General features: G+C 35.8%; 1 protein-coding gene across 1 annotated transcript in view; it reads right to left on the bottom strand.

Moving 5' to 3' along the window:
* The window catches only part of Il1rapl2 (interleukin 1 receptor accessory protein like 2), a 1,222,115-nt gene that overhangs the window by 275,393 nt on the left and 920,201 nt on the right, over positions 1–26,521 (bottom strand). The window lies entirely within an intron of this gene.

Here is a 26,521-nt window from a genome sequence, read left to right as displayed (position 1 = left end):
ATGTTGCAGCTCTATTAACTAGAACATAATAACAATATATTAATTATTCAATACTTCTTGATTGTGTATTAGCTGAACTGTATGTTTGCCTCTCTGAGGCTACTTGGTATCTTCATTGCCATGTATGGGGTACTAGAAAGACTACACAAGTTGCATCATATGTTAGGACTAAATGTAATCCAGGTGGCATCACTCCTTTATAGCAAGAATCTCAAAACTCAATTTATAATTATCAGCAATCTACTTATAAGCAAACAATAGAATAATGCTAGTTATTTTCCATTACTTCCCCCAAATACCCCCTTTCCTCTTGAGTTTTTGGGAGGAAGGGCTGGTTAACTAAGGAGAGTATCTCAAGTTACACTGGCTTATGATAGCTCTTCTCTATTTGTACATATACCCCTAATATTACATTGCTTGGCATTTGCTTTCCTCAATATTGTGGTATAACAAAATATTTTTATTCAATTTTTCCGATAAATTGATATTTCTCCATAAATACAGATTGTAGAAATACATTAGATCTTAGAATTTTACAGGTATTAAGGAAATATTTCTGTCAAGGGAGATAGCTAAAATTAGCAATCCCTTATGTCCCCAGGAAATGGGAGGAAAAATACAGTACTTGAAATGAATCCCAGTTTTGAAAGGTTCTTCATATGTATACAGGGATTTCTACTCTTGGACTTGGAAATTATGACTTATAGATTCAGCCCTGAGATGTAACATGAATTGTTAGACGGTCTTATTAATAAAAACAAAACTGGGAGCCAGATATTGAGGTGAATGCTGAAAGATCAGAGAAACAGAACAAGCCACAGCCAACCTCATCTCGCCAATTTCTCAGCTGATCTTGTTTCCTCAAACTGAAAGCCTCTGAGTCCTTATCCAAATGGATCTCAGTTGAACTGCTGCTAAAAGCCTAAAAGCTCAAAAAGACCTCTAATTCCCAGTCCTCATGTCTTATATACCTTTCTGCTTCCTGCCATCACTTCCTGGGAATAAAGGCCTGTGTCTTCCTCAAGCAAGACATGAGATCTCAAGTCCTGGGATTAAAGGTGTGTGCCACCATGCCTGGCTTCTATGTCTTTCTAGTGGCTGTTCTGTTCTCTGACCACAGATAAGTTTATTGGGGTGCACAATATATCAACCACACTGAGGTTAAAGCTCAACCATACAGAAAATGTCCCTCTTAAGAGCTGGTGTGATTCACGGTTACATTTACATTCCCCCAATCCAAATTACATGGAAATTCAAGAATGCAGGCTCCCATGTGCTCATATTTTGGTTTGTCAAACTTTTCACTCTGGAAGTCAAGTTTATATGTCTCACCCTGCTGTTAACTGTCCTTTGAGTCTAACTATAAGTAGGTATGGCATTATGGATGGAACTGTGTATATACTTCACAAGCTGTATGCCTGTGAACTTAACGCTTTTTTGAAAAAGGGTCTTTCCAGTGTTTGAATGATGTTGAGCTGTAATAAAATAAACCCTAAAACCAATGGATTTTTAGCAGAAGATGAGCATTTACAGGCAGAAACACTACACACAGAAAGAACACTAAGTGATGACAGAGATACTAAAGATGGCCAGAAACTTCCCAAGGTTTCACGAAAACATAAACTTCATCCCCCTTTGATACTTTCAAAATAAATCAACACTACTAAGAGAGTGATTTTTAGATGTCTAGTCTCAGGAACTGGAAGAAAATATGGCTATATCACTCTTGGCTACTCAACTTGTAGCCCCTTTTGAAAGCAGCTCTAGAAAGCTGGCATATAAGGTAATGGAGGGCATATGAGAGTAAAAGGCAACCAATCCATATGCATAGGATATACCTACAGATGATACAGCACTGTCTTCCTCTGGTGACTATCTCAAGAGACATTATACCCAGACCCAGCAAAAACTGCTGGGGACTTTTCATTATCCAGGAAGAAAACTGGTCTTTTTTCTCCTATATAGAAAACTGGAAATTCTAGTCTACCAAGACCAAAGGGAGTTAATAAAACATTGTGTAATGCAGTAGCCTTTGCCTGATTGAAGTAATACAATTAATTAATTGGGAAGTTTTTCAAAGGCTCAATATTTGAAAATGCCATCAACAATTCCCTATGGAAGAGTACAAATAGACTAAGCAATTAAAGTGACTGCAATAAAAAAAAAAAACCCTGATCCTTTCATTATGGTCCACTAATCCTGGATTTAGCAGATGGGCCCTGATTAATGGGCTTGAGAAGTAAATGATCCAAAATGTTCCTAGAGAGGAAGAAGAATGTGATAGAAAAGATTTATTTTTTTATATTTTTATTTAACTGTATTAATCATACAATCTCAGGCCTGCTATTATTTATAGTTTCTATATTTCTGTATACTTTAAATTGTTCATACTGCTTGCACAATCCTCAGGAAAAAAAGGTACCCAGTTCTTGGCCATAGAGAGCAGTTAATGAAAACAAAACTATTAACTACTGAAGAAGAAATCAAAAGTTTTAAAGCTGTCCCCACTCCAATGCCACAAGTGGATACAAATCAAGTATTTGGTGTGATGCAGAGAAGAAAATATGCTTAGTTAACTGAATTTACACTTAAAAAACCATCAATTTTGGTTAAAGTGGTTTGTGTTGGTTGATGGGATCTACAACTTGCAAAGAACTTCAAGCTGGTATTTATCCCTGATATCTAGATACTATTAGTCCTCTTTTTCTTAAAGACAAAAAAAGTGAATGATTTATTTATCACTGACCACAGAACAAATGATTATGGGTTCTTTGACATAGTAACTCCTGTGAAAAGGTTGGGGAGTTTATCTAACCACCAGTTTAAAAGACTAGCCAACAGTGTGATGTGGCTGCTGAATAAGCTCACACAATTTCAAGCTACATTTATAAGGATAATGATATCTTCTATGAATGTGCTGCTTTATACTGTAAAAAGTGCTTGCAGATGGATGATCTCATTTTACACAGTGGCTGGAATATAGGAAGTCAGTTGTCTTATCCTCTAAAGGAGTTATGTATTTCCGGTACATGGGCTCATATTTTAAGAATTACACTGGCATTCTTTGTTAGGATATATCCAGAAAAGGAAAGATGTAATATTGTAAGGTTCCTTTAAGAATATATACATATATACATATATATACACACATATATAGTATATGTATAGTATACATATAATACACATAAATATACATATACTATATATATATTTATATTTGTAGTATATGATGTTCATTACTCTGTTAGTATATTCAGCTATTGTAGGGACTAAGTGGAAGAAGAACAGATTGATTCTGTCTTACAAGAAGAGATTACAGGTCAACATAAGGAAAAACTTTGCAATGAAAAGTTGTATAGCAATGAAACACACTGCTCTCTAGAAATAGTGAGGCTTTGATTGTTATAGGACTCTCTGTTCCAGATAACACTCTTAGGGATGCTCCCAGAGGAAATTCTACACAGCCTTATTACAACCAAAACTCATCTAAATCTCTGTGCTCCTCTGCATTCTGAAGCTTGTTTTTTCTCTTTGTGAACCAGTGAGTTTTACAGGGGTTACTAAGAGAAATATGGGTGAGGAGCAATTTACAGGAACAGAAATGATTCATAGACAGCTGCATCACCAAAGCTCACTCTAGCATGGGTGACAGCTCACAAAAACCCAAAACTGGGATCACAGGGAACAACTCGAAAGCTCAGCAGAAGAGACTGTCTCTTTCAGGCAGCTCAGATGGTTTGACCCTCTTCCACCCAGCTTGGCTGGTCTCTTCTTATTTCTGGAGAGTCAGAGCAGAGGGCTGGCTGGTCTCTGTCTCTTTCAGACTATCTGAGAGTGTCTTTAAGTAGTCTTTACTCTGCAGCTTTGATTGGAATTCCACTGGAATGCTAAACTCTGAACAAGATGATGTGCTTGGAAGTATGCACAGCTTTCTATGCTGATATCTAATGCCACTGAAACCCTCTACATTCTTGTTTACTTGGCTAGATAAGTGTAGGAATTCCGGGAGGAGACTTTGAAAGATCATGTGGGGATGATAGATAAAGTTTGAGCTGCATGGAAAGTTATTTCAATACTCCCAAACTGACTATATGTTATCAAGAAGTGAATATTTTTCCATGTTAAGAAATTGTGATTTTTATTTTTTTTTAAATATTAGCTATGATCACCCATACCAATAAAACCACCAAGGTTCCTTACTATCTAAATATGATTTTTTCTTTTCTTAATTTCTTTAGACAGTAAACTATGTAGCCAAAGATGACCTTGAATTTCAGACTTTTTCCTACTTTGCTGAAGTTGAGTGCTGTGATCATGAGTGTGTACCACCATGCCCAATTTATACAATCAATACTGGGGTTGAAACCCTAGTCTTAATGAATGCCTGGCCAAGACTCTGCGAACAAAGATAAATCTTTAGCCATATTACACTTTTTGAAAGCTACAAATACAATCTTTCTAAAGTTGGATTTTGAAAATGTAAAGGAATTTAATGGGACATTTGCAATGAGGAATGTTGTTAGAGATTTTACTTATCACAGAAAAGCAGAAATCTTACCTGTGAGTCTCATCAATTCATATATCTGTGCCTTTATTCATGTATAAGTCTGTGGATCCCAAGTTACTGAGCTTCAGATACTGTACTTACTACTAGGAATGACATAACCAAAGTAACTACTTGTAAAGGTCATAGTCTAGTAAAAGGAGACAGGTGTAACAATAAATAAAATTAAAAGCCAAGCATGCTAGGACAGAAGAATTCAAAAGATGCAGTAAGAATATTGATAAAAGGAGGAATAGTGGCCGAGCGGTGGTGGCGCACGTCTTTAATCCCAGTACTCGGGAGGCAGAGCCAGGCGGATCTCTGTGAGTTCGAGGCCAGCCTGGGCTACCAAGTCAGTTCCAGGACAGGCGCAAAGCTACACAGAGAAACCCTGTCTCGAAAAAACCAAAAAAAAAAAAAAAAAAAAAAAAAAAAAAGGAGGAATAGGTTTTCCTGTGACTGTGGGATGATGAAAAGTATCATTGGGAGTTGATGGCAAGCTGAAGCCTGGGAATGAGAGGAGGATGAGTTGGCACCTGAACACAAGCAAGCTACAACTAGAATATTGGGTACAAGAAGAGAATAGAACTAAAGTAGGTAGCAGCCTCTGATCAAAGTAAGGAATTAATTTTTTTCTATGCTAGTTAAGTGAAAAGAGGGAACTGGGAGGAATGAAAGGAGAGGAAACTGTGGTTGGGATGTATTGTATGACAGAAGAATAGAATAAATAAAGAAAAGAAAAGAAAAAGAAAATTCCTGATGCTATTAAACTAGAGACAGATGACACAATTTACATTTTCGTTTTGCTAGGCAGTGATAATGCCATAAAACTGGAGGCAAAGATATCAGTTAGAATTTATTACAACACTTGTTCCTGCAAGAAATAATGGAGCTGAATTTGAAGTTGTTAATGTAATGATTGATGTAGAAAATTGTAAAGAAGCATTGCTGCTTAAACAATGTTGGAACAATATGCAGCATAAGGCAGAGGGAAGAGTAAAACCTCAACATAAAGCCAAATACATTGAATCTGGTAAAAGAGAAAGTGGAGAATAGTCTTGAACTTATTGGCACAGGAAACAACTTTCTGAACAGAACTCTGTTAGTATAGACACTAAAATCATCAGTTAACAAATGGGACCTCATGAACCTGAAAAGCTTTTTTAAGGCAAAGGATACTATCATTCAAACAAAGTGGCTGCCTACAGAGTGGGAAAAGATTTTTACCAATTACACATCTGATAGAGGGTTAATATCCAAAATATATAAAGAACTCAAAAAGCTAGATATCAAGAAAACAACCCAATTAAAATGAGGTACAGGTCTAAGCAGAGAATTCTCAAATGAGGAATCTCAAATGGCTGAGAATCACAAATGTTCAACATCTTTGATGATCAGGTAAATGCAAATAAAAACTACTTTGAGATTTCATCTCATATCTGCCAGAATGGCTATGATCAATAACACAAGTTACAGCTCATGCTGGTGAGGATGTGGAACAAGAGGAAAACTCCACTGCTGGTGGGAGTGAAAACTTATACAGCCACTTTGAAAATCAATATGATAGTTCCTCACAAAGTTGGGAATTGATCTACCTCAAGATCCAGCTATTCTACTCTTAGGCACATACCCAAATGTTGCTTCCTGCTACCACAAGAACACTTGTCCAACCATGTTCATTGCTTCTCTATTCATAATAACCAGAAATTGGAAACAACCTAGATGTTCCTCAATGGAAGAATGGATAAAGAAAATATGATACATTCGCACAATGGAATATTACTCAGCTATTAAAAAAGAAAACATGAAATTTGCAGGCAAATGGATGGAAATAGAAAAAAAAACATCCTGGGTAAGACAATCTAACCCAGAATGATAGATATGGTATGTATTTGCTTATATGAGGATATTAGAAGTAAAATAAGTAATAACCAACCTACAATCCATAGGACCACATAGGTCAGGTATAGATATAAAAAACAGACTGGATAAGACAGATCTCTCAAGGAAAGGAAAATAGAATAGGTAGTGATGGATTGCTACAGGGAGGCTGGAATGGGAGGATCAAGTGGAGTGTGTGTGTGTGTGTGTGTGTGTGTGTGTGTGTGTGTGTGTGTGTGTGTAGTTTATTAGATTGGCTTCCATATGTTCTGTACATTCTTAAAATGTTTGTCTTCAGCCGGGTGGTGGTGGCACACACCTTTAATCCCAGCACTAGGGAGGCAGAGGCAGGTGGATCTCTGTGAGTTTGAGACTGGCTGGTCTACAGAGTGAGATCCAGGACAGGCTCCAAAGCTACACAGAGAAACCCTGTCTCAAAACAAACAAACAAACAAACAAACAAACAAACAAACAAAAAACAATGTTTGTCTTCATGCTGGAGAGGCCAAGTACTTAATAACCTCCAGTCTAGAAGACTAGGAGCCTCTCAACAGTCCTAATCTGGTACTGAAAGCCTAGAGGGCTCCTGGAGAGCCACTAGTCTTACAGTGCATTTTTGGAGCCTGAAGAAGTTGGGTTCTGTACAAGTAAAGGAATGCACTAGTCTCTATAAAAAGCACTAGTCTCTATAAAAAAATGAATTTCCAAACCAGAGAAAAGCTTACATAGGATGGTGGTTCTTCCTGCTTTACATCATTTGATCTAGAAAATCTTTCACAGATCTCTCAATTTAGTTGTTTCCAGATCCAGTTAAGCTGACAACCAAGATTCACCATCACAATATATTTTTTCTATTTCTATAGAATGTACCACTGAAATTTTGATAGAGATTTCAATGATGTGTACCTCTATTTGAGATATTTTTAAAAATATGAAATCTTCCAACTAATGAAATAGAGATATTTTTCCTTTAATTTTTAAAATGTATATGAGTGCTTTAATTACATGTACATACATGCACTATGTTTGTGCCTGGTGCCCATGAAGACCAGAGGAAGTTTTAGATCCCCTGGAACTGGAGTTACAGAAGGTTGTAAGAAAGGTATCTGCTGGGGGATGTCTTTCTGTATGCTGTGAATATATGCTGTTCTTATTGTGTAGCTGAAAGTTTTCCTGGTCCAGCCTGGCTCCTGCAGCCTTGTGATCCCGCAGCTGCTCAGACCCAAATGAACACAGAGAGGCTTATATTAATTACAAAGTGTATTGCCTATTGGCTCAGGCTTCTCACTAGCTAGCTCTTACATCTTAAATTAACCCATTTCTATAAATCTATACTTTGCCACGTGGCTTGTGGCCTATCCACATCTTTACATTGTGCTTCTCATGGCAGTGACTGGTAGTGGCTCCTCTGCTCTGCTTTTCTCCTCTTCTCTCTAGTTAGAATGTCCTGCTTAATCCTATTCTGCCTCACCATTGGCCAAACAGCTTTATTTATCAACCAATCAGAGCAACACATGCACAGCATCATTGGTTAATAAATAAGCTGCTTTGGCCTATGGCAAGGCAGTTTAAAGGCAGGTGGGAAATCCAAGGAGAGAGAAAGGAAAGAGAAAGGCTGAGTGAGGGAGACGCCAGACTGCCATCCTAGGAGCAACATGTCATGAGTAAAGCCATGGAACACATGGCGATACATAGATGAATAGTTACAGGTTGAGTTAAACTATAAGAACTAGCTAGCAAGAACCCTGCCATAGGCCATACAGTTGAGAATTTATATTAAGCCTCTGAATGATTATTTTTATAAGTGGCTGAGGGGCCTCGGGGCAAGCAGGACTAGAAGAACATGGGACCATGGGGCTGAGAGGCAGCAGAGAACACCTACGGCTACAGATATCATATGGGAGGTGAGAATCAAACCAGTGCAGCCAGTGATCTTAATCACCAAGCTATCTCTTCATCCCATAGTTGTGTCTTTTTTTATTTCAATAGTGTTTTATAACTTCCTGTGTACATGTCTTTTACCTACTTGGCAAAATGTATTTTAAAGTATTTCGTTATTTTTACACCATTTTTAAAATGAGAATTTCTTAGTTCACTTTGTAGATTGCTCATTGTTAGTCTGTAAAAACACACATATTTATTCCATGTCCCGAAGCTTAGTTTAATTTGCTTGATATAACTTTTTTTTGAAATTTTACATTTTCTTCTATTGAGAAGGTAATGTCACCTGAGAACAAAGATACTTGTACAGTCTTTTCTGGTTTGGGGTATCTTTTATTTGTTTTTTGCTTGATTGTTTTGGTTAAGACTTCATGTTCTAACTAGGTTTAGGAGAAATATCAAACTGAGGATCCTTAACCCATTCCTTGTTCATCATATAGGAAAAGCTTACAGGTTTTCAACATTCAGTATATATTTTTTAATTTGAGTTTTTCATATATGACCTTTATTCTGTTCAAGTAATTTCTTTCCATTTCTAATTTGCTCCATATGTTTTTATTATGAAAGGTTGTTGAGATTTTTCAAAAGCTTCATCCCCAGCTATTAAGATGCTTATGTGATTTTCATATGGTGAGCCATCTGTACATTCCAGGGTAAATCCAACTTGGTCATGGTACGTAATCCTTTTAACATGCAATTGAATTCAGGTTGCTGGTATTTTATTGAAGATTTCTGCATTTATACTCTTCAAGAATATTGATTAGCCTGTAGTTTTCTAGTAATGTCTTTCTCTGGTTTTGTTAGTTGGGTAATGCTAGTCTAGTAGAATGAGTTTGGAAGTGTCTTCTCCACTTAAATGTTCTAGAAATATTGAAAATTGCTAATAATTCTGCAAATGTTAGGTAGAATTATCCAGTAATACCATGTTCTCCTGAGATCTTCTTGGTTGTGAAACTTTTGTTACTGATCTAGTAGTCACATTCATTATTATTTGTTCAAATTTCTCTTTCTCTATGATTTAGCTTGCTTGATATATGATTCTAGGAATTTATCCATTACCTTGAAATTATTCAAATCATTGTCCATGCAATTTTAAAACCAGAGAACTAACACAATACTGCATCAATTATTTCTATGCTTTCATTTCTGATTTTATTTATTTAAGTCTATTCTTTCATACCGAGAACTGAATCCAGGGATACAAGATTTGCATTCTAGGCAAAGTTATACATCTGACCTATCACCATAATGTTGCCTTCCTCTTAAACTACTAAGAGCTTATCAATTTTATCAAGGTCCTAATAAAAATTTAGCTCCTAGTTTCATTGCTATTTTTCTATTTTGTTTTTTATTCTCTATTTTTATTATTCCCTTTCCTCCTCCTCTTCCTCCTCCTTCTCTTCTTCTAAATTTGGGCATTAGGCTTGATTTGATATTTTGAAGTATAAATTTAGGTTGTTACTTTGAATTATTTATTTTTGTTTAATGGGTTACTAACAATATAAACTTTTTATTACAGTGTATTAACTGTTAAAAGGGATTTTATTATATTTCAATACATGCATATAATGTATTTAGTCTTACTAACCTACTCTACTATTTTTGTTCATCCTTCCTCCCCTTCTCCTGTTTTACTAATAGTCCCCATTTGTCTTTAATATGACTCCAGCCCCTGATTTTACATATGACATAAAACATGTGATACTTGTCTTTATGGAATTTCCTTATTTAACATAAAATTAAAATTCCTAGTGTTATGCTTGTTATATCTCATAGACATTTAATATGTTATATTTTCTTCTATTTTTTGTCTCAAGATGTTATCTGCTCTCTTTAACTTTTGATGACTTCTTTAACCCATTTGTTGTCCAAAGGCATTCTTTAATATCCACATATGAATTTTATCTTTGTTCCAAATATTTCCATTTCTAGTTTTATTCCGTTATGAAGGAGAAACGTCTTTGTATAATTTGAGCCTTCTTAAACGTGTAAATAGTTGTCTTAAGACATGTGATAAAACCTGGGAAATGTTCCAGATGTATTTTTAAAAGAATGTATCATCTGTTGGATGGTATTTCAATGTTGTGCACAATGCTCTTTATGTATGCCATTCTGAGCCATTTGGGTTATAGCACTAAGTTTTCGTAGTGTGTATGTGTGTGTGTGTGTGTGTGTGTGTGTGTGTGTGTGTGTGAGAGAGAGAGAGAGAGAGACAGAGAGACAGAGAGACAGAGAGAGACAGAGAAAGACAGAGACAGAGAGAAGAGAGAGAGACAGAGAGAGAGAAAGACAGACAGAGAAAGAGAGAGGGAATAAGAGAGGGAGAGAGAGAGGAGAGAGAATGAGAATGAGAGAGGGAGAGAGAGCATGATAACAGAAGATGGTATTTGGAGGGTAGAAGGGGGACAGCAAGGGAGATAAAGGAAACAAGAGAGCATAATGAGGGGACAAATATTAGCAAAGTATGATGGTATTGAATGTTTATAAATATCATAACGAACCTCATTATTTTGTAGACTATCAAAAAGTAAATTAAAAATTTAAGGTTGATTAAATTGCTTTAAGTTTATGGAACAGTTGAATAGATTCAGAAAAAATACATACTGAATGATCAATAGAGCTCAGATATAGAAATTTTGCTTAGCACTTGTAAGGCCCTTGGTTAAATCCCCAGAACCACATAATGAGTGAAAATAAAAATAGATACTAATGCATGCTGGCCATAAAGGACTTACATTTGATTTAAATCTGCACATAGATGGAAAGTGAAAGGAAAGGTGAAAGCAAAGGAAAGTTTCCTTGTTGATCTTCAGGCTCAATATTCTCTTGTTATTGAAAATGAACCTGAGTTCTCCTACAGTTTCACTAGTGTGTGGCTTGTATGTTTCATTGTTTGGAAGTTGGGTTCACATGTATTTACAACTGTCATGTAAGATTGGAGAAATAACCATTTTACTGTTGTACAATATCCTTCCTTGAGTTCATAACATTTTCTGAGTTAAAATACATTTTCTCAGACATACATTGTTTTCCTTTGATTGTAATATATAATGTCATTTTCTATCTATATTAGGATATGGGAGAAAGGAGCCTGTATATGATGCTGGTGGGAATGTAAATGAGTGTAGTCACTACAGAAATCTGTATGGGGTTTCAAAACATCACAAGCTCAAAATAGACCAATCACACTATCTGGCTATATTACTTTGGAGCATATGCCTGAAAATTCTAAGTTAGAATATTCTTATATTCTGATGATTACCAATAGGAAGGGCTTACTACTATTATTTTAGTATTTTCTGACTGATTTGTCCATCTATTTCCTATTGCTATTGAGAAATGCAAATCTGTACCCATTTTCATTCTCAGTAAAAACAAAATTTGGCTGCATTCATTCAGTATCTCTATGATTATTTTAATTATTTTCCATGTAATTCATATATGTCCATTTATTTAGATCCAGATTACAGAGGTTTATTTGGTTATTCTGATTAGGTCATATGACTCTGTTTGTTCATGTGCTTTGTGTGTTGGAGTGTGTAATGTTTACAGACTCCATCTGAAGCAAGACCTTCATTACTCAGCCTAGCTAGGAATTCTTAAGACCTTTCAAGACTTTTAGCATCCTTTGGTTTTTGTCTTATCTTGGCTTGTGTTTATCATTTTTGAGTTAGAGAACTTTTCCAGCTTTTACTCAAGAATGCATAACTTATTTATCTTTCTTATATCAGTCTGTAGTACTTTAGGTCCCTAAGCATATAAGGGCTGCTTATTCCATTCAAATTCAGTAATGTGAAACAGAAATTAATCTCTTGGGAATCCCTTACACAAAATCAGAATATTGGATGTATAGAAAGCGATATCAGAAAGAGAAACTGATAGTTATGTTTATAACTAAGATATACAGCAAGGGAGTTGAAAGAAAAAGGAAGTACTAATAAAAAACAAATGCTTATTGCTTATAAGGTACCTCAATGATGCAAAAAAAGTACATGAAAATTCCAAAGAGTAAAAAGAATTAGAAAAACTTACAGAATTGCATGAATAAAATGTTAGTGAGCTATGAGTTTTGATAGCATAGTAGAAGTAAAGTTACACTTCAGTTGCAAAAGGAATGAATATGACATAATTAAACAGGTGTTCCATGTATAATGTTTCAAGCACATGAATGGTGCCAAGCAACAAACAAAGGATAGTGTATGTTAGTGTCTTACAAAACATGCAGAATATTAAGAGAAGTTAGCAAGTGAACATATATTAAGGTATTCGTTGTTAGTGGAAAATGTGTGGTTCTTATTTTGCTATACTGCCAATGTCAAATCTATTAATCTTTGTATTAGCTACTTTTTTTCAGTTATTGTTGCTTTATTTTTTTTTCCTTTCCATGTTGATACAAATGTCTTTGTCTTTGCATACATTCAAGAAAAATCGCTAACATAATAATAAAAATATATGAAACAGCATTGCTGATTGTCTCATGTGTTAAACTTGTTTTTTATTTTATAATTTAATTTAATTTTACAAATCAGCCATGGATTCCCCTGTCCTCCCTCCTCCTGCCGCCCCCTGCCCTCTCCCCAGTCCACCCCCCCATTCCCACCATCTCCTACAGGGCAAGGACTCCAATGGGGATTCAGCTCAACCTGGTAGATTCAGTCCAGGCAGGTCCAGTCCCTTCCTCCCAGGCTGAGCAAAGTGTCCCTACATAGGCCCCAGGTTCCAAACAGCCAGCTCATGTGCTAAGGACAGGTCCCAGTCCCACTGCCTGGGTGCCTCCAAACAGATCAAGCCAATCAACTGTCTCACTTATCCAGAGGGCCTGATCCAGTTGGGGGCTCCTCAGCTATTGGTTCATAGTTCATGTGTTTCCACTGGTTTGGTTATTTGTCCCTGTGCTTTTTTCAATCTTGGTCTCAACAATTCTTGCTCATACAATCCCTCCTCTTTCTTGCCCATTGGATTCCTGGAGCTCCACCTGGGGCCTGGCCGTGTATATCTGCAACTGCTTCCATCAGTCATTGGATGAGATTTCTAGCACGACAGGGTGTTTGGCCATCCTATCACCAGAGTAGGTCAGTTCGGGCTTTCTCTCGACCATTGCCAGTAGTCTATTGTGGAGGTATCTTTGTGGATTTCTGGGGACCTCTCTAGCACTCTGCTTCTTCCTATTCCTATGGGGTCTTCATTTATCATGGTCTCTTTTTCCTTGTTCTCCCTCTTGTTCTTGATCCAGCTGGGATCTCCCACTCCCCTAAGCTCTCTTTCCCTCGACACTTGCTCTTTATTACCCCCTTTCATGTTCAGTTTGCTCATGTAGATCTCATCCATTTCTCTGTCATTGGGTGATCTCTGTGTCTTTCTTAGGGTCCTGTTTTCTAGGTAGCCTCCCTGGAGTTGGGAGTAGTAGTCTAGTCATCCTTTGTTTTACATCTAGTATTCTTCTATGAGTGAGTACATACCATGTTTGTCTTTCTGAGTCTGGGTTACCACACTCAGGATGATTTTTTCTAGATCCATCCATTTGCCTGCAAACCTCATGATGTCATTGTTTTTCTCTGCTGAGTAGTACTCCATTGTGTATATGTGCCACGTTTTATTTATCCACTCTTCAGTTGAAGGGCATCCAGGTTGTTTCCAGGTTCTGGCTATTATGAATAATGCTGCTATGAACATAGCTGAGTATGTGCCCTTGTGGTATGATTGAGCATTCCTTGGGTATATGCCCAAGAGTGGTATAGATGGGTCTTGGGGGAAATTGATTCCCAATTTTCTAAGAAAGCGCCATATTGATTTCCAAAGTGGTTGTACAAGCTTGCATTCCCACCAGCAGTGGAGGAGAGTTCCCCTAGCTCCACGTCCTTTCCAGCATAAGCTGTCAAGAATTCTGTTTTTAGTTCTATAGCCCATTTCTTAATTGGACTGTTGGGCATTTTGATGTCTAATTTCTTGAGTTCCTTATATATTCTGGATATCAGTCCTCTGTCAGATGTGGGGTTGGTGAAGAACTTTTCCCATTCTGTAGGCTGTCGCTTTGCCTTGTTGACCATATCCTTTGCTCTATAAAAGCTTCTCAGTTTCAAGAGGTCCCATTGATTGATTGTTTCTCTCAGTGTCTGTGCTACTGGTGTTCTATTTAAGAAGTGATCTCCTATGCCAATGCGTTCAAGACTACTTCCTACTTTCTCTTCTAGCAGGTTCAGAGTAGCTGGATTTATGTTGAGGTCCTTGATCCACTTGGACTTAAGTTTTGTGCACAGTGATAGATATGGATCTATTTGCAGCCTTCTACATGTTGATATCCAGCTGTCTTCAGTGTTTTTGATCTTAGCCATTCTAACAGGTGTAAGGTGGTATCTCAGAGGCATTTTGATTTGCATTTCCCTGATGTTTAGGGATGCTGAACAATTCCTCAAATGTCTTTCAGGTATTTGAGCTTCCTCTGTTGAGAATTCTTTGTTTAGCTCTATAGCCCATTTCTTGATTGGACTGTTGGGCATTTTGATGTCTACTTTCTTGAGCTCTTTATATCTTCTGGATATCAGCCTACTGTCAGATGTGGGGTTGGTGAAGATCTTTTCCCATTCTGTAGGCTGTCACTTTGTCTTGTTGACCGTGTTCTTTTCTCTACAAAAGCTTCTCAGTTTCAAGAGGTCCCCTTGATTGATTGTTTCTCTCAGTGTCTGTGCTACTGGTCAGTAGTCCTCCTATATACAATTGACAAACAGGCTGAGAAGGAAATCAGAGATACATCACCCTTTACAATAGCCACAAATGATATAAAATACCTTGGAGTAACTCTAACTAAGCAAGTGATGGACCTATATGACAAGAACTTTAAGTCCCTGAAAAAAGAAATTGAAGAAGATCTCAGAAAATGGAAAGATCTCCCATGCTCATAAATAGGCAGGATTAACATAGTAAAAATGACAATCTTACCAAAAGCAATCTACAGATTCAATGCAATACCCATCAAAATACCCACACAATTCTTCACAGACCTGGAAAGAATAATACTCAACTTCATATGGAAAAACAAAAACTCAGGATAGCCAAAAGCATCCTGTACAATAAAATAACCTCTGGAGGCATCACAATCCCTGACCTCAAGCTCTACTATAGAGCTACAGTAATAAAAACAGCTTGGTAATGGCATAAAAACTGACATGTGGACCAATGGAATCGAATTGAAGACACTGACAATAATCTGCACACCTACAAACATATAATTTTTGACAAAGAAGCCAAAAGTGTACAATGGAAAAAAGAAATCATCTTCAACAAATGGTGCTGACATAACTGAATGTCAACATGTAGAAGGCTACAAATAGATCCATATATGTCACCGTGCACAAAACTTAAGTCCAAGTGGATCAAAGACCTCAACATAAATCCAGTTACTCTGAACCTGATAGAAGACAAAGTAGGAAGTAGTCTTGAACACATTGGCATAGGAGATCACTTCCTAAGTATTAGCTACTTTTTTTGGCTTTTCGAGGCGGATTTCTCTGTGTAACTTTAGAGCCTGTCCTGGAACTCCTTCTGTAGACCAGACTGGCTTCGAACTCACAGAGATCCTTCTGCCTCTGCCTCCCAAGTGCTGGGATTAAAGGCATGCACTACCACTGATCAGCTATGTATTAGCTACTTTTCTATTGCTGCAAAAAAAATTCCACAACCAAGGCAACTCATAGAAGGAAGGGTCTAGTTAGGCTTACGGTTCTAGAAGGATAAGAGTCCATAGGGCAGCAAGCAACAGACATGGCACAATAATTCAGTGCTAAGAGCTCATATCCTGAACCTCAACCATAATGCAGAGAGAGCAAATTGAGCATATGGTGGTGAGGATCTGAGCTCTCAAAGATTACCTTCAGTGACATATTTCCTTTAGTAGGCAATACCTCCTATGCTGCCACAGACAGCACCAACAATATGGGACCAAGTATTTAAATACATGTGCCTATCAGACAATGCTCATTCAAAACAACACTGCCGCCTATACATTCTCATTTATTTAGTAAAGGAGATCATTTAATATATGCTGTGGGATGGTCTTACTGTATGCTGTGAATATGTGTTGTTACCATTGGTTAATAAAGAAGCTGCTTTGGCTAATGACAATGACAGGTTATAGCTAGGTAGGAAATCCAAGGAAAGATACTGGGAGAAGGAAGGCAGAGTTAGGGGAGATGTTGAGCACTGCCAGGGGAGCAAGATGTAATAGAACACAGGTAAAGCTATGGGACACATGGAAGTGCATAGATTAATAGAAATGGATTAATTTAAGATGCAAGAGCTAGCTAGTAATAAACCTGAGCCATAGACCAAACAGTTTGTAATAAGACTGTGTATGTTTATTTGGGACTGAGCGGCTGTGGGACACAGGAAAATTTCTGGCTACAAGTATAATTACTGAGAAAGTGCAGTTGCAGAAACGGATGATTTATTCTATCAAAACATATGAGAATTATAGAAACAAGAGCACAGGTAGACACTTTAAATTAGGAAAGAAATGACTATTCCTTTCTCTCTTAGATGGAGAGAAAGAGGAAAAATATAAAGTGACATTTTGAAATAGAGGAGAAGAAAACTGAAGCATTTTGTTTTGAATTGTCTTTGTTTTCTTAGTGATTGGATATAATATTTGATATAATATTTGCTTTTTTAAATATATATTTTTATTTTTTGAGATTATGATATAATGTATGTTGAAAGCCCTGCGGAATAAGAAAATAATCCCCTTGAGAAAGACAGCTGGACAATGACTAATAGAATTATTTTTTGGCATATCCAGACACAATGAAAGTCAAACAGAGTGGTAAGCAGAGACTAGAGCTTCGTGGAAAAATGTAACCATGGTCTTTCTCTTGACAAATGCAAGCTTAACTCTAACTCAGCTAATTTTGTACATTACAGGGAAACTGGATCTCCTGTTCTGCAAACTATAACTTTTTTCTACTGCTATTAGTGCCTCACTTGCTGTCATTTACCTTCCTCTTCAAGAGTTCTTTATATGTCAGAAGGTTGTAAAAGCTGAAATCTCAGGACTAAACACAGGGAACAAAAAATAGATTCATTGAGATCCAGTGTGGAAAGTTTACAAGTGATTTTTTTTATAAACAAAATAAACACTTATGAGAACAGGTGTTTTTAGGTTAACAAACTACTTGATTGAAAAAGGAAGTAGACACAGTGAAGAATGAATAAATAATCTTTGTAATATATCCATATACTTACAATAGCAGGGTAATAATAAATATGAGCTAACTTAAAAGGATAAGGTTAATAATCTGTGATTTGCTAGTGATGCAGCTGATCCCTCTTATGTATGTTCAGCTAAACTGCCTGTGGGTATTATAAAAGACTTTAATCATTGTACATGTCAATGGTTAATGTTACCTTGTACTCATCTTATTTTACCAAACTATTAATGAAATTAATTAAATGGTGTCTGAAAAATCTTTGAGTTCCTTGGAGAAACCCACTGTGTAAATATGAAGTGTTATTAAAATTCACCCTTCCCCTTCTTTGATTCTCTTATTTAGCATGAGTCTCTTCCCTCCTTGAGTACTTTTATTTTCCCACAAATGAGAGAAGCAGCTTTTCAAACTGGGCTTTGAAAAAATGATTCCTTCTCTGGTGTATAACCCCATCCCAAACCATCCTCACACTTTTTGTCTAGTACTAACTCATCATCAAAGTAAGCCTCAAGATACACTATGGTTGACATCTCAACAAGTTAAACGCAATTAAACATCTTGGCTAAAATGGAAAATTACCATTATAGCAAGGAGTATACTATAAGCACATATGCAATTAATGAAAAAAATTAAACAGTCTGATTATAATACAAATCTTTAAAGGTCTTATTAATTAAAAAAAAGCAGAGCCCTTGGGGTGAAAGTTGTACTGCCATCTTACTTCCTGGGATTAAAGGCATGTGTGCTTCCCAAGCAAAGGCATGAGATCTCAAGTATTTGAATTAAAGGTGTGTGCTACCACTGCCTGGCTCTGTTCCCAGTGTGTCTTTGAACTCACAGAGACCCAGACGAATCTCTGTCTCCCGAGTGATAGGATTAAGGGTGTGTGTCATCACTGTCTGGCTTCTATGTTTAATCTAGTGGCTGGCTCTGTCCTCTGATCCCCAGATAAGTTTTATTGGGGTGCACAATATATCACCACATCTGATATAGGCCCTCAGTGGGCCAGAGCTCTTCCATTAATGGAAGTGAAGTGTCTCATAATCATATGCTGCTGTGGGATGTCTTTCTGTATGCTGTGAGTATGTGTGGCTCCCATTGGCTAATAAATAAAGCTGGTTTGGCCTATGGCAAGAAAGCTTACAGCCTGGTGGGAAATCCAAGCAGAGATAAAAAGGGATGAAGTGCAGAATCGGGAGAAACATCAGTCGCTGCCAAAGGAACAACAAGATGCCAGCAGAACCGTAATGCCATGGCTACATGGCAGCATATAGATTAATAAGAATGGGTTAATTTAAGATGAAAGAGCTAGCTATCCAGAAGCTGAAGCCATAGGCCATACAGTTTGTAATTAATATATGCCTCTGAGAGATTGTTTTCTAAGTGTCTGCAGGACTGCAGGGCCAGGCAGGACTGAGAAACATTCTGGTTACAATATGCAAAATTTAAATGTACATTATTCTTACTCCCAGGTTAGTACTATATTTATAAACTATATGAAAGCATATTTGGTGACAATTATCACCCAAGTGTGTATTGATGTAGTTTTAATTTATGCTTTGTTAATTGTTAATTATATTACACATCTTTTAATGTATTTATTAGCTGTTTGCATACTTTTTTGGAGAAATGTCGGTAGCTCATTGTTTATGTAATGAAAATCGACCGTGAGTAATTACAAACTTTTGCAAGCTAGAAAATAATTTGTAAATAATAATGCCAAATTAGCAATTTACAATTTACCCATAGTGCCTATTAATGTTAAGCATGTTATTTATTCAGTTCCATCATACCAGCAGCACAAATTTGTTCTGTCTTTTTTAAATAGATTTTTGACAAAAAGGGAAGTAACCATCCTTATAGAAATTAGGTGAGTATCCACTATGATTTGATTTAGTAAGAAGACAAAAATCATTGAATGAATGGCATTTTGGCTTTCCACCTTTGAAAATAAAGCTCAAATTCCTATCCAAGTGGCAAACTAATCTGGAAGCTATAGATATAACCAAAAAACTGACTATGAAGTACAAGGCAGTATAGCAAAGGTATCTGTAAGAGTGTATAGTCAAATGACCAGAATGCTCTATAACCTATTGTCAAAAATCATTTATATAGGAAGAATAAACAAGAGGTAAAAATAAGTTAAAAACCAAGAACTTTCTACTATTGGATTTTTTGTTTTTTTGTTTGTTTTCGAGACAGGGTTTCTCTGTGTAGTTTTGGTGCCTGTCCTGGATATCGCTCTGTAGACCAGAACTCACAGAGATCTGCCTGGCTCTGCCTCCTGAGTGCTGGGATTAAAGGTGTGTGCGAACACTGCCCACCTATTGGAAATTTTTTAAAATTAATGTGTGTCCAATGAGGACAGATATTATCCCACCAAAAGTCTATTCTGTCTATATTGACAGCAATAGCATCAATTCTGTAGTATATTTTAGTGGTTCTGTCTTCTAATCCATGACGTTCAGTGGTTAATGGATGATTTTCAATGTCTGAGAATGAAAAAAAAATAGAGCAACAATTTTTCACTACATGTAACTCTATACCATGAACTAGGGGAAAATACATAGATACTCTCTTAAAACTTGAATAGTGTATACAATTTTATATAAATACAAATGACTTTATATGGATTTATCTTATACTTTAGCTACATGTCTAGAAATCTGAAGGAAGTGTGTAGCACATTCACATATGAACTACCCTTAAGTGTCCTTGCAGTTGAGGTAGAAGTATATCTTTGCATCATTTAGATAATTCCCCTAAGTATCCTTTATACTTTATAAATATAGGCATGAAGTAAGCACTGGAAATTTTTTTGTTCCCTTATAAATAGATTTTTTTTCAACACATGACTCAGACATGTCAGGCGTGCTTTACAGATATCTTGCGCTACTAATATATTTTGAAAGAAAAAAGAAGTTCATGCTTATAATTCAAGTACTCAGGAGGCAGAGGGAAGAAGATCATTATTTCAGGCCCAGTTTGGACTACTTAGAGTTCAGAGCCACCTTGATTTAGATACTGAGAATCTATCTCAAAAATGTAGGGGTGGGGATATAGCTCAGTGGTAAAAAAAAAAAATTCAAACATATGCAAGGCTCAAACTTCATCATCAGCATTGAAGTAATCATTATCATCATCATCACCATCATGATCATCATAACGCATATTTTTGTTCTCATCATAACACACACTATGCAAATACCAAATGCTAACATAGTTTAATGAAATGATCATGTGTTTCTTTTCATATCAATAATTCTGGTTTCATGGATTTAGAATAATTAGTTGATCTCCCTTGGTTTGCTTATTCTCTGTGAACTTTAGAAAGAGTTGAATAATTTTGATAAGCTAAATTGCCCCATGTGTAATAAATAGATTTTCCTCCTTTGGGATATTGTGTGTCTGTGCGCGTGTGTGTGTGTGTGTGTGTGTGTGTGTGTGTGTGTGTGTGTGTAGATGCACTTAGTGTGGGTGAACTCACTTATGCATACATATGTAGTAGCCAAAGGTCAGCTTCAGGTATCTTAATTTATCACCCTCCACCTTACTTTTTAAGACTGTCTTTCACTGAACCTAGATCTTGCAGGTTGGGCTAGAATGACTAGCCAATGAACTTCAGAATACATGACTGTATATGTCCCTAATTCCCCAAACCAACACTAGGGTTACAAGTACGTACTATCACACATGGTGTTTATGTGGATGCTAGGGGTCAGAATTCACGTCATCATAATTGTGTGGTAAACACTTTACCCATTGAGCCCATTTTTTAATATTTGCCATATTGAAGTAAATAGTGGACTGGTTGTAGTTTTAAAAGATTTTACCTTAGGTAATTTTTAATTATTTCTAATGAATCTAATGTTTGAGTTGAGATTATAGATCTATGTAAGGGTACTGAGTGAACATTCTTAATATGTGAGATTCTGCCATAATAACAGTCACTCTCCTATTTCCTATTTCAGTTTTAGGTGTTCTCACATTACATTGAAATTTTGCTTATCCACCTGACTTCCCTACTGTGGAAGTTTGAATGTAATTGCCCCCCATAAGCTCATAGGAAGTGACACTGTTAGGAGGTGTGGCTTTGTTGGAGTAGGTTTGTTCTTGTTGGAGGATGTATGTCACTTGTAGGGGTGGGCGCTGAGGTCTCATATATGCCCAAGCCATACCCAGCAGTTCAGTTCACTTCTTGTTGCCTTCTGATCAAGATTTAGCCAGCACCATGTCGGCCTGCATGACGCCATGTTCCCTGCCATGATAATAATGAACTGAACCTCTGAAACTGTAATTGACTCACTTCAATTAAATGTTTTCCTTTGTAAGAGTTGCCATGGTCATGGAGTCTCTTTACATCAATAGAAAACCTAACTAAGACAGAAACCTCTTAATACCAAAACCTGATTTCATCCAATTCTGTATCTCCAGAACTTAACACAATGTTTGACACTTAATAAGGATACAATAAATGTACTTAGATAAGAAAATTGTCTCAAAAATATTAATTTTTGTCAAACAATTTCATAATTTGAAGCTCAATTAGTGTTTTTTTAAGCTTTTGCCATGTACTCCTGTATTGTACTAAGTTTTAAGTTCTTCTCTCTGCTGTTGTAGAATCTTTCCCAATAGGGAAATTGATTTCTTTTGTTGTTTTTTATTTCATGTTATTTTGAGACAAGGTTTCTCCTGGAACTTGCTCTGTAGACCAGGCTGGCCTTGAATTCAAAGAAATCCACCTGTTTCTGCCTTCCAAGTGCTGGGTTTAAAGGCATGTGCCACCATGCCTGGCTAGGGCAATTGATTTCTGATGAAGATTAACACTCCTTATATAAGCAGAGACAGTTTGATCCGGTAGAATGTAACATGGTCATAAAATACAAATTGAAACAGACTTTAAAAACAAAATAAATTTGGATGATACTAGAAAACACAGAAAAATAATCTTTCATCCCAGATCAGATTCATATAAAGAACGATTAGGTGTTTAATTGAAACATCTGAAGTAATTTAATTTGCTTTTACTTTTCTGATCCAAAGTTTTCACATATGTCTTAAGCCCTCAGTTCTTTTTTTTTAAATCATTAACATATAAACACAAAGCAAACTTGTCTTTGTCTACTTTCTACATAATTCTCTATGGATATCATTTGGTGTTAGAAAGCTTCCAAGAAAAAATATCCCCATCCATGAGGGTGCATTTTCAAATTCACCTTTAACCAAAATTAGATAGGTGATCTCAACCTTTTGAGTTACATTTGTTTATATCCTTTCAAAACTTCTAGAAGCTTCTACAGTATATAAGGTATGCATTTGTGTTCTATAATAAAAATAATATGTAAGGAAGACTTTACCTAACATCCATATATTCAAGTAGGGTATATACCCCTACGATATTTTAATATTTTGTTATTAAAAATAGCAATATAAATTGTAAAGGGATGTTAATAGTTAATGAGAAAATATAAATGCTTTCCTTTTAATCTGTTGAAAAAATCATTAACATTGGTATAATAAAGGATTATTTCTTAAATATAAACCTGAATTTACCTTCAGAGAAAGAAAATAAACAGAAAAGAGGGAAGTATTGGATTTAAATATCCTTGGTGTATGTTTTTTGTCTTTATATTTTGTGCATTACCCTGGGCAGCTTCAGCTGCATAAGCTTGTTATGCGGGAGCAGTAGTTTTCTGACTACTTTGTTAAGAATGTGTTTATCATCTCACAGTGTATGGTTATTTAGTTAAGATTAATCTTCTCTCAGCATTATAATGTGAACACAATTTAGCAACAACCAAACTGTCATCGCTATGTCAGCAAAAATGTATGTAAATTTCTAGAACCTCATGGATGACTAATGGATTACACTATAACAGAAAGGAAGTTGGGATTTTTATTTTCCTCTAGAGACATAACAAAATATCTGTACTGATGCCAAATCTATATACTGAAAGTATTTATTTTTACTAAAAAAATGTTGCTTATTGGACTACCTTTAGGAACCGTCAGAACTGAAAACAGACTGTAACCCTCAAACTCCTTATAATTATTCTAGGCCACATGTTCTAAAGCTACCTGGAAATTCATGCTCAATATTTTCCATAAAATTTCCTTTTCATATAATGAGAATGTGAGTGTTTTTCCAGGGGGAAGAAATGGATTGAAAATGCTCTACATAACCTATTTTTTTTAATAATAGTATAACATTGTCTAACAAAGTACCACGATTTTAGTGGCCACTGTCAATGATTTGAGTTTTTTGATGACTTTTGTGTCAGATGTCAATGTGTAGTTAGTCTCTGTCAACAAAACATATGCTAGAACAGCTGAGCTGGATGATTCATTTCCAAGATGGTTTCTTCATTTACATATCTCATACCTTGGTACTCATTGGACTTTTTCTCCCCATATGATTAATGTCATACCCATGTGATTTGAGTGAATTTCATGTAGTATAGTGTCTTTATAGCTGATCAAAAGACTGGGAGAAAAGTTGTAAGTTTCTCTCAAGCTAGCTTCTAGAATCTCAAAACACTTTTTATGTCATACACTATTAGTTCAGCTTATCCCTGAGATCAACCACTACTTGGGGGAATAACAAAAGCCACAATCATATAGTAGAGTAGCAGAAACATATGTTTATCTTTATCACAGCATGCATTGCCTTGAATTTTAAGAGACTGCATGTATCAGACCCACATTTAATAAGATGCTGAGGTATTTGGATTGGGCTATTGTATTCTTTGGGAACTTATAAAATTTTTGTTCTAGTTTGAGGTTGTCTGAAGCTCAATAAACACACTTGATCAATTTTAGAATCTGGTGGAAAATAATCCTCTAGAGATTTTTATTATTACTAAATTATTGATCTTTGATAATGAATTTTGAAATTCAACATGCTTTGTGAGAACAAGTATTCCAATATATACCAAAGTATCCCACCAATACTATCATACTATATTAAATTTTTAAATTTCCTCAGATATAAACTGAGACATCCAATAAACCATCATCTTTCTCTATTTCTTTTTTCCTATAATGAGATTGTTTTCAAGTGTTTATCATGACTGCAGATATCCAATTAAGACTCAGGAGCTGATATTTACAGTGCTTGTAATAATGTCTTTACTACTGAGGAATATGAGCAACTTACAAATGATTTCTCATTTGAAGAAATGGTGCTAGATAAATAAAATCACTTCAAATTATCTAACACTGTACTTGTTTAGATGAAGAAGATCTAGTGACCAATTTTGTTTTACTTTCACTAAATGATATGGTTACTTCAACATCTTGTAGAAATAGCCTTTTTGAGATGAAAATGGGTAGTTATCCATCTTTCTGTCAAAAAAGTTATTTTCAGAATAAAAAGTTTGGCTTTATATCTAATGGAAATCAGTTTAGTGTAATAATTTTATAGGGTGGTAGTATTGGTGGCATGTGTTGGAATACTTGTTCATGCAAAGCAAATATATTGTAGATGTTACAAACAACCCAAATGATGCTGTACTTCATAAAATTGAGTAGGATATATCCCTTGAAAGGACCAATTTCCTAGTTTTGAACAGTAATTCTTAAACTTTTCTATTGAGTGTACATAATAGCAGAAGAGAACAAAAATTCTGCCCACAAAATTTACTCCAGTTTGATTTGGAATAGTTCTGTAAATTTTGTTTTCTCTGCTTAGTACATAAGTTTTCTTATAAAAATAAACTGTCCACTAAAAGTCCCAATGTAAACTAATAATAAAAGATAATGAATATCTTTATACAATCCCTGGGAAACCACAGAACACCGCTGGCATATTTGTATCTTAGTAGTGTAAGAGAAACTAATTGGGTAGAAAGGATGTCAGCAAATATATATTTTTCACTTCCTTTAACAAAATACAATGATTTCAAAAATAATACAGGAAAGTTGGAAGAACCATAGTCTGATATTTCAACAACATTTACAAAATCAGCTACCACTTCCATAGTCCAACATCTTTATTATAACTTATCGTTTGGTTTAAACAGACTTAACTTGGGTACTCATGTTTTTAGGCAGCATTTAAAAGCTACATTTTAGAAGAGTGAACAAGATCTTAGGGACCTAATTTTCTCTCTACTCTTTTCAAACTAGAATAAAATTCTACCAATTCAAGTTTGGTTAGAAAAGTCAAAATGAGAGTCAACAATTTCCCAAGCAAGTGAAATATTGGCTGTATAATTGGTAGGCACCACCATGGTCACACATTGCAAAAGATAATATATTTTCTAAAGTTTACTCAGAGATTTCACGTTTTTGTTTTTAATTGAAAAACTTCAGAACGCTAAGATCAATCTGAAGATAGACAAAAGCTCACAAATGTTAAGTAACATAGTATAGATTAAAGGCCACACTTTGGAAGAAAACCAAAGTAGGCCTGCCTCTGAGTTTTATTCTTATAGTTCTTGAAATCATGTGGATTGGAGGAAGAGTACACATGCACACACATGCACACACACATAAACATACACACAAGCTCAACATTTTATGTTCTTGTTTGATACTGAGAAAAGATAATAGTACTCACAAACCAACATGTTACTTTTCCTGACATCATGTGACTCATAAATATTCAGGATCCTGTCCTTAAAATGGATTTTAAATAACACTGGATTGTATTGTTGGAAATAATTATATCAAATCATTTTAAGGACTGCACTGAACACTCTCTTTTATGAATTGCTTAGTCTCCAGAAGTTAATGGTCTCCAAATAAAAATATTTGGCTGGCAGATGTATGAAATGTTTTCTGTACCAGTCACCAATGCAAGTCAACCATGAGTCTATCAATCACAGAGTTAAAAAGCTTTGTCGTATAGCACACTTAATACCCAGTGTAACAAATTAGTATTACCATTCCTTGATGCAATACAAACTCATTTTCTTAAACTGCTATTGTACTGAATGCCAGAGTTATAAATGAGCAG

Source organism: Peromyscus californicus, unplaced genomic scaffold (genome assembly GCF_007827085.1).
Source record: "Peromyscus californicus insignis strain IS unplaced genomic scaffold, ASM782708v3 Scaffold_10__1_contigs__length_136768540, whole genome shotgun sequence".
In the NCBI taxonomy this organism is placed as follows: Eukaryota; Metazoa; Chordata; class Mammalia; order Rodentia; family Cricetidae; genus Peromyscus; species Peromyscus californicus.
Note: the sequence above shows the minus strand (reverse complement) of the source record. Positions and strands in the feature narration are given on the sequence as shown.